Raw genomic sequence first — 18,034 nt, 5'->3', positions numbered from 1 at the left:
GGGGGTACAGGAACAGTCCAGAAACGGAGAGAAAGCAGCCAGCCAGAAAGAAATCATAACATATTATGTTATAAATTTATCCAATCTGCCCAATTATTCCTCCCCCCACTACCAAGGCTATATCCCAGCTGCCAGCCATGTGACCCCTTGCAGGGTATCATTCCTTATCCAGGACAGCTTCTATCATCTTCCTCCACTGCACTCCACTCTTCTGGGAACTTTAGCATGCACGATCCACACGCAGCGCCCCTCCCATGTCAAACCACAAGGCCCTACAATCATCCAATAGCCACCACATCAGCATGGCAATTATTTGCACATCCAGGTCCCCATGGACTTGCCGCATGGTGCTGCATCACTTCACTCAATGTGAGGAATGTGTAGCCTGCCAGGCAGACCTGGCCGAGTGCCCATGCTCCTGCTGGGATCTCTAGTTATTACCGTACCAGCGGCCTGCCAGAGCGCCCGTGCTCCTGCTGGGATCTCTAGTTATTACCGTACCAGCGGCCTGCCAGAGCGCCCGCGCGCCTGCCGGGATCTCTAGTTATTACTGTACCAGCAGCCTGCCAGAGTGCCCGTGCTCCTGCCGGGATCTCTAGTTATTACTGTACCAGCGGCCTGCCAGAGCTGCCCGTGCTCCTGCTGGGATCTCTAGTTATTACCGTACCAGCAGCCTGCCAGAGCGCCCGTGCTCCTGCTGGGATCTCTAGTTATTACCGTACCAGCAGCCTGCCAGAGCGCCCGTGCTCCTGCTGGGATCTCTAGTTATTACTGTACCAGCAGCCTGCCAGAGTGCCCGTGCTCCTGCCGGGATCTCTAGTTATTACCGTACCAGCGGCCTGCCAGAGCGCCCGTGCTCCTGCTGGGATCTCTAGTTATTACCGTACCAGCAGCCTGCCAGAGCGCCCGTGCTCCTGCTGGGATCTCTAGTTATTACCGTACCAGCGGCCTGCCAGAGCGCCCGTGCTCCTGCTGGGATCTCTAGTTATTACCGCACCAGCAGCCTGCCAGAGCGCCCGTGCTCCTGCTGGGATCTCTAGTTATTACCGTACCAGCGGCCTGCCAGAGCGCCCGTGCTCCTGCTGGGATCTCTAGCTATTACCGAACCAGCGGCCTGCCAGAGCGCCCGTGCTCCTGCTGGGATCTCTAGTTATTACCGCACCAGCAGCCTGCCAGAGTGCCCGTGCTCCTGCTGGGATCTCTAGCTATTACCGTACCAGCGGCCTGCCAGAGCGCCCGCGCTCCTGCTGGGATCTCTAGTTATTACCGCACCAGCGGCCTGCCAGAGCGCCCGCGCTCCTGCTGGGATCTCTAGTTATTACTGTACCTGCCAGAGTGCCCGTGCTCCTGCTGGGATCTCTAGTTATTACCACACCAGCAGCCTGCCAGAGTGCCCGTGCTCCTGCTGGGATCTCTAGCTATTACCGTACCAGCGGCCTGCCAGAGCGCCCGTGCTCCTGCTGGGATCTCTAGTTATTACCGTACCAGCGGCCTGCCAGAGCGCCCGCGCTCCTGCTGGGATCTCTAGTTATTACCGTACCAGCAGCCTGCCAGAGCGCCCGTGCTCCTGCTGGGATCTCTAGTTATTACCGTACCAGCGGCCTGCCAGAGCGCCCGTGCTCCTGCTGGGATCTCTAGTTATTACCGTACCAGCGGCCTGCCAGAGCGCCCGCGCTCCTGCTGGGATCTCTAGTTATTACCGTACCAGCAGCCTGCCAGAGCGCCCGCTGCTCCTGCCTGGGATCTCTAGTTATTACCGCACCAGCAGCCTGCCAGAGCGCCCGTGCTCCTGCTGGGATCTCTAGTTATTACCGCACCAGCAGCCTGCCAGAGCGCCCGATGCTCCTGCTGGGATCTCTAGTTATTACCGTACCAGGCAGCCTGCCAGAGCGCCCGTGCTCCTGCTGGGATCTCTAGTTATTACCGCACCAGCAGCCTGCCAGAGCGCCCGTGCTCCTGCTGGGATCTCTAGTTATTACCGCACCAGCAGCCTGCCAGAGCGCCCGTGCTCCTGCTGGGATCTCTAGTTATTACCGTACCAGCAGCCTGCCAGAGCGCCCGTGCTCCTGCTGGGATCTCTAGTTATTACCGCACCAGCAGCCTGCCAGAGCGCCCGTGCTCCTGCTGGGATCTCTAGTTATTACCGCACCAGCAGCCTGCCAGAGCGCCCGTGCTCCTGCGGGGAGCTCCAGCTATTACCGCACCAGCAGCCTGCCAGAGTGCCCGTGCTCCTGCCGGGATCTCTAGTTATTACCGTACCAGCGGCCTGCCAGAGCGCCCGTGCTCCTGCCGGGATCTCTAGTTATTACCGTACCAGCGGCCTGCCAGAGCGCCCGCGCTCCTGCCGGGATCTCTAGTTATTACCGTACCAGCAGCCTGCCAGAGCGCCCGTGCTCCTGCCGGGATCTCTAGTTATTACCGTACCAGCAGCCTGCCAGAGTGCCCGTGCTCCTGCTGGGATCTCTAGTTATTACTGTACCTGCCAGAGCGCCCGTGCTCCTGCTGGGATCTCTAGTTATTACCGTACCAGCAGCCTGCCAGAGCGCCCGTGCTCCTGCTGGGATCTCTAGTTATTACCGTACCAGCAGCCTGCCAGAGTGCCCGTGCTCCTGCTGGGATCTCTAGTTATTACCGTACCAGCGGCCTGCTAGAGTGCCCGTGCTCCTGCTGGGATCTCTAGTTATTACCGTACCAGCGGCCTGCCAGAGCGCCCGCGCTCCTGCCGGGATCTCTAGTTATTACCGTACCAGCAGCCTGCCAGAGCGCCCGCGCTCCTGCCGGGATCTCTAGTTATTACCGTACCAGCGGCCTGCCAGAGCGCCCGCGCTCCTGCCGGGATCTCTAGTTATTACCGTACCAGCAGCCTGCCAGAGCGCCCGTGCTCCTGCCGGGATCTCTAGTTATTACCGTACCAGCGGCCTGCCAGAGCGCCCGTGCTCCTGCCGGGATCTCTAGTTATTACCGTACCAGCAGCCTGCCAGAGTGCCCGTGCTCCTGCTGGGATCTCTAGTTATTACCGTACCAGCGGCCTGCTAGAGTGCCCGTGCTCCTGCCGGGATCTCTAGTTATTACCGTACCAGCGGCCTGCCAGAGCGCCCGCGCTCCTGCCGGGATCTCTAGTTATTACCGTACCAGCAGCCTGCCAGAGCGCCCGTGCTCCTGCCGGGATCTCTAGTTATTACCGTACCAGCAGCCTGCCAGAGCGCCCGTGCTCCTGCTGGGATCTCTAGTTATTACCGTACCAGCGGCCTGCTAGAGTGCCCGTGCTCCTGCCGGGATCTCTAGTTATTACCGTACCAGCGGCCTGCCAGAGCGCCCGCGCTCCTGCCGGGATCTCTAGTTATTACCGTACCAGCAGCCTGCCAGAGCGCCCGCGCTCCTGCCGGGATCTCTAGTTATTACCGTACCAGCGGCCTGCCAGAGCGCCCGTGCTCCTGCTGGGATCTCTAGTTATTACCGTACCAGCGGCCTGCCAGAGCGCCCGCGCTCCTGCCGGGATCTCTAGTTATTACCGTACCAGCAGCCTGCCAGAGCGCCCGTGCTCCTGCCGGGATCTCTAGTTATTACCGTACCAGCAGCCTGCCAGAGTGCCCGTGCTCCTGCTGGGATCTCTAGTTATTACCGCACCAGCAGCCTGCCAGAGCGCCCGTGCTCCTGCCGGGATCTCTAGTTATTACTGTACCTGCCAGAGCGCCCGTGCTCCTGCTGGGATCTCTAGTTATTACCGTACCAGCAGCCTGCCAGAGCGCCCGTGCTCCTGCTGGGATCTCTAGTTATTACCGTACCAGCAGCCTGCCAGAGTGCCCGTGCTCCTGCTGGGATCTCTAGTTATTACCGTACCAGCGGCCTGCCAGAGTGCCCGTGCTCCTGCTGGGATCTCTAGTTATTACCGTACCAGCGGCCTGCCAGAGTGCCCGTGCTCCTGCTGGGATCTCTAGTTATTACTGTACCTGCCAGAGCGCCCGTGCTCCTGCTGGGATCTCTAGTTATTACTGTACCTGCCAGAGCACCCGTGCTCCTGCTGGGATCTCTAGTTATTACTGTACCTGCCAGAGCGCCCGTGCTCCTGCTGGGATCTCTAGTTATTACCGTACCAGCGGCCTGCCAGAGTGCCCGTGCTCCTGCTGGGATCTCTAGTTATTACTGTACCTGCCAGAGCGCCCGTGCTCCTGCTGGGATCTCTAGTTATTACCGTACCAGCGGCCTGCCAGAGCACCCGTGCTCCTGCTGGGATCTCTAGTTATTACCGTACCAGCGGCCTGCCAGAGTGCCCGTGCTCCTGCTGGGATCTCTAGTTATTACCGTACCAGCGGCCTGCCAGAGTGCCCGTGCTCCTGCTGGGATCTCTAGTTATTACCGTACCAGCGGCCTGCCAGAGCGCCCGCGCTCCTGCCGGGATCTCTAGCTATTACCGTACCAGCGGCCTGCCAGAGCGCCCGTGCTCCTGCTGGGATCTCTAGTTATTACCGTACCAGCGGCCTGCCAGAGCGCCTGTGCTCCTGCTGGAATCTCTAGTTATTACCGTACCAGCAGCCTGCCAGAGCGCCCGTGCTCCTGCTGGGATCTCTAGCTATTACTAGGTGATTTACTACTCTTCAGTTTGTCAATCAGGCCTACCACATCTTCTAGGTTCACCGTGATTTGATTCAGTCCACCTGAATCATTACCCATGAAAATCTTCTCCATTACGGGCACCTCCCCAACATCCTCTTCAGTAAACACCGAAGCAAAGAAATCGTTTAATCTTTCCACGATGGCCTTATCTTCTCTAAGTGCCCCTTTAACCACTCTATTATGTCTTGGTCCAACCAACTCCCTCGCAGGCTTTCTGCTTTGGGTATTTTTTCAAAATTTTTTATTATGAGCTTTTGCTCTACGGCCAACTTCTTTTCAAATTCTCTCTTAGCCTGTCTTATCAATGTCTTACATTTAACTTGCCAATGCTTTTGCTTTATTCTATTTTCTTCTGTTGGATCCTTCTTCCAATTTTTGAATGAAGATCTTTTGGCTAAAATAGCTTCTTTCACCTCCCCTTTTAACCATGCCGGTAATCGTTGGACCTTCCTTCCACCCTTCTTAATGCATGGAATACATATGGACTGTGCTTCTAGGATGGTATTTTTTAACAATGACCACAACTCTTGCATATTTTCTACTTTTGTAGCTGCTCCTTTCAATTTTTTTCTACCAATTTTTCTCATTTTATCAAAGTTTCCCTTTTGAAAGTTTAGCACGAGAGCCGTGGATTTGCTTACTGTGCCCCTTCCAGTCATTAAATCAAATTTGATCATATTATGATCACTATTGCCAAGCGGCCCCACCACCGTTACCTCTCTCACCAAGTCCTGTGCTCCACTGAGAATTAGATCTAAAATTGCTCCCTCTCTAGTCGGTTCGTGAACCAATTGCTCCATAAAGCTATCATTTATTCCATCCAGGAATGTTATCTCTCTAGCGTTTCCCGATGATACATTTACCCAGTCAATATTGGGGTAATTGAAGTCTGCCATTATTACCGCACTACCAATTTGGTTAGCTTCCCTAATTTCTCTTAGCATTTCACTGTCCGTCTCACCATCTTGACCAGGTGGACGGTAGTATACCCCTATCACTATAGTCTTCCCCGACACACAAGGGATTTCTACCTTAAAGATTCAATTGTGCATTTAGACCAGGGGTCAGGAACCTTTTTGGCTGAGAGAGCCATAAACGCCACATATTTAAAATGTAATTCCATGAGAGCCATACAATATGTTTAAAACTAAATACAAGTAAATGTGTGCATTTTATGTAAGATCACACTTTTAAAGTACAATAAGTCTCTGAAAATATTACACCAGGCCTTAAGACACCAATACATCTCCTATTAGGAAAACGGACCAAGTCAGGCTGCTATAGAGTCCTACACAGAAACTACACGCCAGCAGAAAACCTCACCTGAATCACGTGCTGTCCCTCACCTAACATAGAATAAAGAGACCAAAACGCATAACAAGAAGCATGCAGACAAAAACTGAATTGGAAACTGCAACAAGCCAGAGTCTCTGTATGCAGTGTAACAAAGGAAAAAAGAAACATCACACATCCTTATAAAACAAATCAAGAAATATAAAATCATCAGCAGTAAAACTGTACTAACAAAAAGAACATATTTCGAAACAGCTGATGAGTGGAATATCCAATAATTAAAAACTCATATAAAACATTTCCAGATACCAACAAAATATTTCAAAATAGCAGACACAAAGATCCAGTAATGAAAAATAATAAGGATACAAAAATTTTTTTGCTCTGCATACCTGGGAACGTTTGATATCCAGGTGTCCTGAGATTGTTCTGAATTAGCAGGAGGTGGGGTGGTTTGCTTGGAACTTTCTCCTCTCTCAGTCACATACCAGCGCTCTCTCTCACACTGGCTGTCAATGACACACCTATACACACATGCTCTCAGTCACTCACATATACAAATGTTTTTTCTCTCTCACTTATATAGGCTCTTAATTACACATTTACACACATGCTGTCTATCTTTTCACGCTTACACACACACAGGCTTTCAATCACATAAATACATGCTGTCTTTTTCTCTCACACACAGACTCTCATTCACATGCTTACAAACATGTCCTCTCTTTCTCTCATTTACACACAGGCTCTCAATCACATACTCACATGCTCCCTCACCTAAATCAGCTCTCAATCACACACATACACACATGGTCTCTCTCTCTCATTTAAACACAGGCTCTCAATCACATACTCACATGCTCCCTCACCTAAATCAGCTCTCAATCACACACATACACACATGGTCTCTCTCTCTCATTTAAACACAGGCTCTCAATCACATACTCACATGCTCCCTTACCTAAATCAGCTCTCAATCACACACAGACACACATGATCTCTCTCTCTCATTTAAACACAGGCTCTCAATCACATACTCACATGCTCCATCACCTAAACCAGCTGTCAATCACACACAGACACACATGATCTCTCTCTTACTTATACACACAGGGGCGGATTTTCAGAGCCCTGCTCGCGTAAATCCGCCCAAAACCGGGCGGATTTACGCGAGCAGGGCCCTGCGCGCCGGGAAGCCTATTTTACATAGGCCTCCCGGCGCGCGCAGAGCCCCGGGACTCGCGTAAGTCCCGGGGTTCTCGGAGGGGGGCGTGTCGGGGGCGGGCCCGGTCGTCGCGGCGTTTCGGGGGCGTGTCGGCAGCGTTTTGGGGGCGGGTACGGGGGCGTGGCTACGGCCCGGGGGCGTGGCCGCGCCCTCCGTACCCGCCCCCAGGTCGCGGCCCGGCGCGCAGGAGGCCCGCTGGCGCGTGGGGATTTACGCCTCCCTCCGGGAGGCGTAAATCCCCCGACAAAGGTAAGGGGGGGTTTAGACAGGGCCGGGCGGGTGGGTTAGGTAGGGGAAGGGAGGGGAAGGTGAGGGGAGGGCAAAGGAAAGTTCCCTCCGAGGCCGCTCCGATTTCGGAGCGGCCTTGGAGGGAACAGGGTAGGCTGCGCGGCTCGGCGCGCGCCGGCTAAACAAAATCCAAAGCCTTGCGCGCGCCGATCCAGGATTTTAGTGGATACGCGCGGCTCCGCGCGTATCTACTAAAATCTAGCGTACTTTTGTTTGCGCCTGGAGCGCAAACAAAAGTAGGCTATTCGCGCGCCTTTGAAAATCCGCCCCACAGGCTCTTAATCATACATACACATGATCTCTCTCACACACAAAGGATCTCAATCATACACACATACTCTTTCAAACAAACAGGTTTTCAATTACAAACTTACACATACAGGTTCCCAATGGTAAACTTACATTCATGCTCTCTCTCTCACAGGCAGGATCTCAATCACAGACATACTCTCTTTCACATATACAGGCTCTCAATCATTCACATACATGCAATCTCTCACTCACACACACAGGATCTCAAACACACATGCTTGCTCGCTCATTCATTCACTCTCTCTCTCCCCCTTCCCCCCCCCCCCCCCCCCCCGGGAACTCGCGGCAGCAGCAGCCACCTCCCAACGCTAACCTCCTTCATTTTCAGCCCTCGCGGAGGCGAAGGCGGAGTCCCATCGGCCGCGGTTGAAGATTTTCATTTTCCTCCGAGCCGCGCTGCAGTCTTCTTCCCGTCGGACACTAGCGTGCCTGCGCGGGTCTTCCCGCGCAGGCACCCGATGCTCTCCACTTCCTCTTCCGGGCCGCGGGAAGAAGAGAGCACGCCGGTGCTCTCTTCTTCCCGCCTTCGCCTCCGCGAGGGCTGATTTACGCTGGGTCAGCGGGGAACCGCGAAGTATGGTGACACTTGTCTGCGAGCCAGATGCAGCCCTCAAAAGAGCCATATCTGGCTCGCGAGCCATGGGTTCCCGACCCCTGATTTAGACTCATGCAGGATGTTTATCCTGTTGGACTCTATGCCATCCCGGACATAAAGAAGAAAATTATTCCTTATCTGCTAATTTTCGTTCCTGTAGTACCAAGGATCAGTCCAGATGGTGGGTTATGTCCCCCGTCCAGCAGATGGAGTCAGAACAGACTTCCAAGGGTGTTAGCAAATAAGCCGGTACACCCTCTGCAGGAGCTCAGTATAAAAGTATATCAAAGCTCAACAACAAAACACTGAAGAAGCAGAATGGATCAAGTGTGCTTACCCATAACAGGCACTAACCAACAATTCAAAATATAAGCCAAGTGTGGCAACGACTGCAACTTGCAAAGAGCTGTGGACACAGAAGTAAAGAACGAAAAGACACAGCATTCTTCAGGAGGAAGGGAGCAATCCGAGCAGGAAAGAGCGTAGAACCCAGAGAACCAAAGAGGTGGGCGTCTGGACTGATCCTTGGTACTACAGGAACGAAAATTAGCAGGTAAGGAATAATTTTCTTTCCCTTGTACGTACCAGGATCAGTCCAGATGGTGGGATGTACCCAAGCTTCCCTACTCCGGGTGGGCCCCTGAAAGCCCTGCTCGGAGAACCTAGTCGCCAAAGTGTTCAGAGGCTGACGACACCAGGTGTAGACGATAATGCCTCGTGAAAGTGTGCAGTGATTTCCAAGTCGCCGCTCGACAGATCTTCTGAGAGGAAACGGACCGCACTTCTGCCCAGGAGGCTGCTTGCGAACGAAGAGAATGAGCTATGACGCCCCGAGGGGGAATCAACCCCGCTCCTATGTAGGAGGACGAGATGGCATCCTTTAGCCATCTCGCAATCGTCGTCTTCGAGGCCTGGGAGCCTTTCCTCGGACCCGACCAGAGTACAAACAGATGATCGGAGACCCGGAAGTCATTAGTGACCTCCAAGTAGCGGAGCAAAGTGCGCTTGACATCTAGAAGACAGAGAGACCTTGGCTCGTCGGATGAGAAGGACGGAAGCTCGACCGTCTGGTTCAAGTGGAAGGCCGATACCACCTTGGGCAAGAAGGAAGGAACGGTGCAGAGGGAGACCCCGAGTCCATGAATCGGAGATAGGGTTCCCTACAGGATAACGCTTGAAGTTTCGAGATGCAACGAGCAGAGCAGATAGCCACGAGAAAGACTGCCTTGAGGGTGAGGTCCTTGATAGTTGAGTTGCGCTGAGGCTCGAAAGGAGGCCCTGCCAGTGTTCGAAGAACTAAGCTGGGACTCCAGGAGGGGCACGGATCCCTCACCGGAGGTCGCAAGTGCTTCACCCCCTTGAGGAACCGGACAATGTCCGGCTGGAGCAGAAGAGAAGAATGATCTCCATACTGTATGAGCGAACCAAAAGCGGCCACTTGAACTTGCAGAGAATTATAGGAAGACCCTTATCCAGGCTGTCCTGGAGAAACTGCAGGATCTGAGGAACTGATGCCTTCGTCGGACGAGTGCCATGAGTGGAGCACCACATCTCAAAAACCTTCCAGACTCGCACATAAGCGACTGAAGTAGAAGTCTTCCGAGCCTTCAGCAGAGTCGAGACTACCGCCTCAGGGTATCCTCTGCGCCTGAGGCGGCGTCGCTCAAAAACCAAGCCGCAAGACAAAAGCGTTCTGCCTACTGGAAAAATACCGGTCCCTGATGGAGCAGACGAGGACGATGTCCCAGCCGAAGCGGGCCGTCGACCGCTAGCTGTAGAAGTTCCGCAAACCAGGGACAACGAGGCCACTCTGGAGCCACCAGAAGAACAGGCCCCTGATGACGCTCTATTCTCCGTAGGATCTTGCCCACCAGAGGCCAGGGAGGGAAGACGTAGAGAAGGAGATGGCGCAGCCACGGCAGGACTAAAGCATCTACCCCTTCCGCGCCGCGCTCTCTTCTGCAGCTGAAGAAGCAGGGGGCCTTGGCGTTGAGAGACGTCGCTATCAGGTCCAAGTGAGGCGACTCCCACCGATGGACGTGAAGCTGCATCGCTTCGTCGGAGAGAGACCATTCTCCTGGGTCTAGCTGTTGTCGACTCAGGTAGTCCGCCTGAATGTTGTCTACCCCCACGATGTGTGAAGCCGCGAAGCATGCTAAATGAATCTCTGCCCACTCCATCAGACGTGCCATCTCGAGCGAAACGTGTTGACTCCTCGTGCCTCCCTGGCGGTTGATGTACGCTACAGTGGTGGCGTTGTCCGAGAGTATCCTTACCTCCCGATTCCGCACCAGAGGAAGGAAATGTAGGAGCGCTAAACGCACTGCTCTGGTTTCCAGGTGATTGATCGGCCACGACGCTTGTGTCTTCATCCACGTTCCCTGTGCCATGCTCCGCTCGCATACTGCCCCCCATCCGGAGAGACTGGAATGGATGGTGACCACCACCCAGTTGGGGACCTCGAGGGAGATGCCTCTGGCTAGATGCCTCGGGTCCAACCACCACCGCAGGCTGTCCCTGGCAACCTGTGGTAGAGGGAGCACGATCTGATAATCCTGCGAGACTGGCTTCCAGCGAGAAAGCAGAGCCGCCTGAAGAGGCCGGAGGTGCACGAAAGCCCAGGGAATGAGATCGATGGTGGAGGCCATGACGCCCAGGAACTGAAGATAGTCCCAGGAAGTGGGTGCTGGTAATGCAATAAAACGTCGTATTTGGTCCCATAGGGACTGAGCCTTGTCCGGACGCAAGAAGACCTTGCCCTGACGCATATCGAACTGCGCTCCCAAGAAGTCCAAGTGTTGTGAGGGGACGAGGAAACTCTTGGCGAAATTCACGATCCAGCCCAGGGAACGGAGGAGTTGGACCACCCTGGAAACCGCCGACTGTCCTTGGGCAAATGACTTTGCCCGTATCAGCCAGTCGTCTTAAGTAGGGATGGACGAGAATGCCCTCCTTCCGCAGGGCTGCCGCCACTACCACCATGACCTTCGTGAACGTTCGAGGCGCAGTCGCCAGCCCGAAGGAGAGAGCCTGGAACTGGAAGTGCTGGCCCAGAATCTTGAAACGAAGAAACCGCCGGTGCGCCGGGAGGATGGGTATGTGGAGATAGGCCTCTGTCACATCCAGAGAGGCGAGGAACTCCCCCTGATGCACCGCCGCAATGACCGAGTGCAGTGTCTCCATGCGGAACCGGAGGACCCGGAGAGACTTGTTGACCTCCTTGAGATCCAGAATTGGACAATAGGAGCCGTCCTTTTTGGGTACAACGAAGTACATGGAATAATGGCCCGAGCCCACCTCTCCGAAGGGGACGGGAGATATGGCCCCTATATTCTGCAACCGATCCAGAGTCTGTTGTACCGCACGTCTCTTGAAGTCCGACCCACAGGGGGAAAAGAGAAATCTGTCCCTCGGGGGGGCGGACAAACTCCAAGGCGTAGCCGTCCCTTAGGATATCGAGAACCCACTGGTCCGAGTTGATGCGAACTGTACACTCCTCGTAGAAGTGCGAGAGATGTCCCCCGATCCTGGCATCATTGAGCGGATTTGGGGGGGGGGGGGTTCCCTGACCTGAACTCTCCCTAGTGGGTCTGCGGCCACGAAAGGACTGGGGCCAGGTCTGAGATCTGGAAGACGACGTCCGGGGTGCCTCCTGTCTGTAACTTCGGTAGCGACGCTGGGCCCTGGCCAGTGTCCGGGAAGAAGTAAAGGGCCTGAAGGTACGCTGCCTATCCTTGGGCAAACGGTGGACCGCGTTTTCCCCCAAGGACTTGATGATCTGGTCTAGATCCTCACCAAAAAGGAACTTACCCTTGAAGGGGAGAGAACCCAGGCTGAACTCGGAAGAAGAGTCCGCCGCCCAGTTGCGGAGCCACAGGAGCCATCTCGCTGCAACTACCAAAACCATGGACCTTGCCAGTACCCGGAACAGGTCGTACAAGGCATCTGCCCCGTATGCTATGGCGGACTCTAGACGATCAGCCTGGGCGGCTTCCTCGGGCGGCAGGTCTTGTGAAGTAAGAAGCTGTTGAACCCAGCGAAGACTTGCCCTCTGCGCGAGAGAGCTACACATAGCTGCGCGCATACCCAAGGAAGAGACTTCAAATACTCTCGTGAGGAAAATTTCCAACTTTCTGTCCTGGATGTCACGCAGTGCCGTGCCACCCATAACCGGGATAGTTGTCCTTTTGGTGACCGCCGAGTCCACCTTCGGGACCTTGATTAACTCCAAAAAATCCTCCGGGAGAGGATAAAGCTTTTCCATCGCCCTGGCGACCTTCAAACAAGATTCAGGCGTATCCCATTCCCTAGCCAGGAGCTGTAAAAAGGTGGAATGCGTAGGGAACGCCCGGGACAGGGGACGTAAGGTAGCCAGGACTGGATGCCCCTTCTTGGAAGACGAGGCGACGACTGGAGCAACAGGCGCCGGTGGCTCTGGAGGAGGGTCCAGCTCCTCCAGGATTAGATCATAGAGTTCCTCCCTCCAGAAGATGGGGAACGCTCGCGGGTCATCCCCGTCCAGCTGAGCCTCTGAGGGAGCCGCGTCCGGAAGAACAGGGGGGCCCTCCCCCCCCCCCCGATCTGGGGAAGCAACCGCCCCCTCCAGGGGCAAAATGGGCCCCCAGCGCCCCACTTGCCAAATCAGAGGTGCCCTGCGGAGCAGCCATGAAGCAGGGTGTCCTTGCGAGAGGAGGACCAGGGGAAGTCGCCCTGGGGGCTTCCAGGCGCTGTAAATTTGCGTTGTGCATAAGCACAATAAAGTCCGGGGAAAAAGTCGGCATGCCTGAGGGGGGGGGGCCGAAAACGGGAGCAGCTGAGGGGACCTGGCCAGGTAGGGTCTTTACTGGCGACAAGATTGGGGGAGAACCACCCCGAGAATCCCTTTCCTCCTCCTCTGACAGCTGAGACTCGCTATGCTGCGGATCCAAAATGGCCACCGTTCCCGCCAAAGGCGGCGAAGGGGCCGGCCCACGCCGCCCGGGCCGCGCTGAGGGGCAGAAAGAAAATGTGCGCAGAGGCTCAGAGGTGCCTTCCCCACCGGGGAGGCACCTAGCACAAATGCCCTCGCGGCAGATCCTCGACCCCGGCTCGCCACAGGCCGAACATTGGGACGGCCGTGGCATGGCGTCCGCCAGGGGAGGGGATGGCTAGCCGCGGGGGGGGGGGGCAAGGAAACAGAGCGGCACCGCGGGGGGGCCGAGAACAGGCCTGCGCTACCCACAAGAGCCCCGAACAGCGGCCCCGGGGAAAAATTTCTCTCGGGGCCACGGGGCAGATGTCGGCACCACCAGCTTCCACCTATCCCTCCAGAAGAAAAAAAACAGCCGCTGGTAGAATAGAAACCAGAAAAGGAAAACAGAACAGAATAAAATACAATAACTTACCCCCCGCGGACAGAAAAGGAGGGAGGCAGCTCAGCCTGCAAGCCACACCTCTCAATAAAGAAACACTGGTTTGTTTTTTACTAACTTGATCCCAACTTGAACAAAGAAAAGTAAAGAGAGAAAAGGAAAAGAACTTAATCCTTAACTCACGAGGGAAGCCACGGGTTCCCCAACTCTCACCTGCTGGAGTCAGAAAGATACTGAGCTCCTGCAGAGGGTGCACCGGCTTTATATATATATTATATATATTACCGTATATATATATATATGCGCTAAGACCCTTCCAAGTCTGTTCTGACTCCCTCTGCTGGACGGGGGACATAACCCACCATCTGCACTGAACCTTGGTACGTACAGGGAACACCACACCTCCTCCCGGGTGCTCCTCTCTGTCATTGCGATATAATTTCACCCCGGTATAGCACTGTCCCATTGGTTGTCCTCTTTCCACCATGTCTCTGAGATGCCAATTAAGTCTATGTCATCATTCACTGCTATACATTCTAATTCTCCCATCTTACTTCTTAGACTTCTGGCATTAGCATACAAACATTTCAAAGTTTGTTTTTTGTCTGTATTTCCATTCTGCTTTTTAATTGATATGGATAAGTTAGAATTTTTTAGCTCAGGTGAGAACATAAGAACATAAGAAAATGCCATACTGGGTCAGACCAAGGGTCCATCAAGCCCAGCATCCTGTTTCCAACAGTGGCCAATCCAGGCCATAAGAACCTGGCAAGTACCCAAAAACTAAGTCTATTCCATGTAACCATTGCTAATGGCAGTGGCTATTCTCTAAGTGAACTTAATAGCAGGTAATGGACTTCTCCTCCAAGAACTTATCCAATCCTTTTTTAAACACAGCTATACTAACTGCATGAACCACATTCTCTGGCAACAAATTCCAGAGTTTAATTGTGCGTTGAGTAAAAAAAAACTTTCTCCGATTAGTTTTAAATGTGCCCCATGCTAACTTCATGGAGTGTCCCCTAGTCCTTCTACTATCCGAAAGAGTAAATAACCGATTGACATCTACCCGTTCTAGACCTCTCATGATTTTAAACACCTCTATCATATCCCCCCTCAGTCGTCTCTTCTCCAAGCTGAAAAGTCCTAACCTCTTTAGTCTTTCCTCATAGGGGAGTTGTTCCATTCCCCTTATCATTTTGGTAGCCCTTCTCTGTACCTTCTCCATCGCAATTATATCTTTTTTGAGATGCGGCGACCAGAATTGTACACAGTATTCAAGGTGCGGTCTCACCATGGAGCGATACAGAGGCATTATGACATTTTCCGTTTTATTCATCATTCCTTTTCTAATAATTCCCAACATTCTGTTTGCTTTTTTGACTGCCGCAGCACACTGAACCGACGATTTCAATGTGTTATCCACTATGACACCTAGATCTCTTTCTTGGGTTGTAGCACCTAATATGGAACCCAACATCGTGTAATTATAGCATGGGTTATTTTTCCCTATATGCATCACCTTGCACTTATCCACATTAAATTTCATCTGCCATTTGGATGCCCAATTTTCCAGTCTCACAAGGTCTTCCTGCAATTTATCACAATCTGCTTGTGATTTAACTACTCTGCACAATTTTGTGTCATCTGCAAATTTGATTATCTCACGCGTCGTATTTCTTTCCAGATCATTTATAAATATATTGAACAGTAAGGGTCCCAATACAGATCCCTGAGGCACTCCACTGTCCACTCCCTTCCACTGAGAAAATTGCCCATTTAATCCTACTCTCTGTTTCCTGTCTTTTAGCCAGTTTGCAATCCACGAAAGGACATCGCCACCTATCCCATGACTTTTTACTTTTCCTAGAAGCCTCTCATGAGGAACTTTGTCAAACGCCTTCTGAAAATCCAAGTATACTATATCTACCGGTTCACCTTTATCCACATGTTTATTAACTCCTTCAAAAAAGTGAAGCAGATTTGTGAGGCAAGACTTGCCCTGGGTAAAGCCATGCTGACTTTGTTCCATTAAACCATGTCTTTCTATATGTTCTGTGATTTTGATGTTTAGAACACTTTCCACTATTTTTCCTGGCACTGAAGTCAGGCTAACCGGTCTGTAGTTTCCCGGATCGCCCCTGGAGCCCTTTTTAAATATTGGGGTTACATTTGCTATCCTCCAGTCTTCAGGTACAATGGATGATTTTAATGATAAGTTACAAATTTTTACTAATAGGTCTGAAATTTCATTTTTTAGTTCCTTCAGAACTCTGGGGTGTATACCATCCGGTCCAGGTGATTTACTACTCTTCAGTTTGTCAATCAGGCCTACCACATCTTCTAGGTTCACCGTGATTTGATTCAGTCCATCTGAATCATTACCCATGAAAACCTTCTCCATTACGGGTACCTCCCCAACATCCTCTTCAGTAAACACCGAAGCAAAGAAATCATTTAATCTTTCCGCGATGGCCTTATCTTCTCTAAGTGCCCTCTTTAACCCCTCGATCATCTAACGGTCCAACTGACTCCCTCACAGGCTTTCTGCTTCGGATATATTTTAAAAAGTTTTTACTGTGAGTTTTTGCCTCTACAGCCAACTTCTTTTCAAATTCTCTCTTAGCCTGTCTTATCAATGTCTTACATTTAACTTGCCAATGTTTATGCTTTATCCTATTTTCTTCTGTTGGATCCTTCTTCCAATTTTTGAATGAAGATCTTTTGGCTAAAATAGCTTCTTTCACCTCCCCTTTTAACCATGCCGGTAATCGTTTTGCCTTCTTTCCACCTTTCTTAATGTGTGGAATACATCTGGACTGTGCTTCTAGAATGGTATTTTTTAACAATGACCACGCCTCTTGGACATTTTTTACTTTTGTAGCTGCTCCTTTCAGTTTTTTTCTAACAATTTTTCTCATTTTATCAAAGTTTCCCTTTTGAAAGTTTAGCACGAGAGCCTTGGATTTGCACACTGTTCCTTTTCCAGTCATTAAATCAAATTTGATCATATTATGATCACTATTGCCTAGTGGCCCCACCACCGTTACCTCTCTCACCAAGTCCTGTGCTCCACTGAGAATTAGATCTAAAATTGCTCCCTCTCTCGTCGGTTCCTGAACCAATTGCTCCATAAAGCTATCATTTATTCCATCCAGGAACGTTATCTCTCTAGCGTGACCCGATGATACATTTACCCAGTCTATATTGGGGTAATTGAAGTCTCCCATTATTACTGCACTACCAATTTGGTTAGCTTCCCTAATTTCTCTTAGCATTTCACTGTCCATCTCACCATCTTGACCAGGTGGACGGTAGTATACCCCTATCACTGTAGTCTTCCCTGATACACAAGGGATTTCTACCCATAAAGATTCAATTTTGTATTTAGTCTCATGCAGGATGTTTATCCTGTTGGACTCTATGCCATCCCGGACATAAAGCGCCACACCTCCTCCCGACTGCTCCTCTCTGTCATTGCGATATAATTTGTACCCCGGTATAGCACTGTCCCATTGGTTATCCTCTTTCCACCATGTCTCTGAGATGCCAATTAAGTCTATGTCATCATTTACTGCTATACATTCTAATTCTCCCATCTTACTTCTTAGACTTCTGGCATTAGCATACAAACATTTCAAAGTTTGTTTTTTGATTGTATTTTTATTCTGCTTTTTAATTGATAGGGATAAGTTAGAATTTTTTAGCTCAGGTGAGTTTTTAGTTACAGGCACTTGGACTACTTTTCTAATTATTGGAACCTCACTGTCGGGATGCCCTAATTCTAATGCATCATTAGTATCCTTTAAAGATACATCTCTCCGAACCATGCGCTGCTGAGCGACTGTCGGCTTTCCCCTTTGTTCTAGTTTAAAAGCTGCTCTATCTCCTTTTTAAAAGCTGCTCCATCTCCTTTTTATAGGTTAGCGCCAGAATCGCACCGTCTGCCTCCTCCTCCTTCCCCCATATGCACTGCACCGTCTGTCTCCTCCTCCTTCCCCCATATGCACTGCACCGTCTGCCTCCTCCTCCTTCCCCCACATGCAATGCACAGTCTGCCTCCTCCTCCTTTCCCCACATGCACTGCACCGTCTGCCTCCTCCTCCTCCTCACGCCCCCAGGGCTCTCCATCTTACACCCCTATATGCTCTGCACTATTATTTAAATTCCTATACACCATTCTGTAGTTCAAAAAGATCAAAGCAGTGTACATCCAAATAATAAAACAATATATAAAACACAATAAAATAGAAAACCAAATATACATTCATTCAACTCTCACATTCCCTCCCCCATTCCCATGCTCCATCTGCAGTCAGACTGACCTAAGCCACCCCCAGCCGACAGCAGGATGAA

The 18,034-nt window shown here is 51.9% G+C and overlaps 1 protein-coding gene across 13 annotated transcripts in view; it reads right to left on the bottom strand.

Annotated features, from left to right (window-relative positions):
- Positions 1–18,034, bottom strand: part of PARP10 (poly(ADP-ribose) polymerase family member 10) — a 102,489-nt gene that overhangs the window by 16,861 nt on the left and 67,594 nt on the right. The gene's annotated exons all lie outside the window — the stretch shown is intronic.

This window comes from Rhinatrema bivittatum, chromosome 2 (assembly GCF_901001135.1).
Source record: "Rhinatrema bivittatum chromosome 2, aRhiBiv1.1, whole genome shotgun sequence".
NCBI classification, from domain to species: Eukaryota; Metazoa; Chordata; class Amphibia; order Gymnophiona; family Rhinatrematidae; genus Rhinatrema; species Rhinatrema bivittatum.
This window is presented reverse-complemented; position numbering and strand designations above follow the sequence as displayed.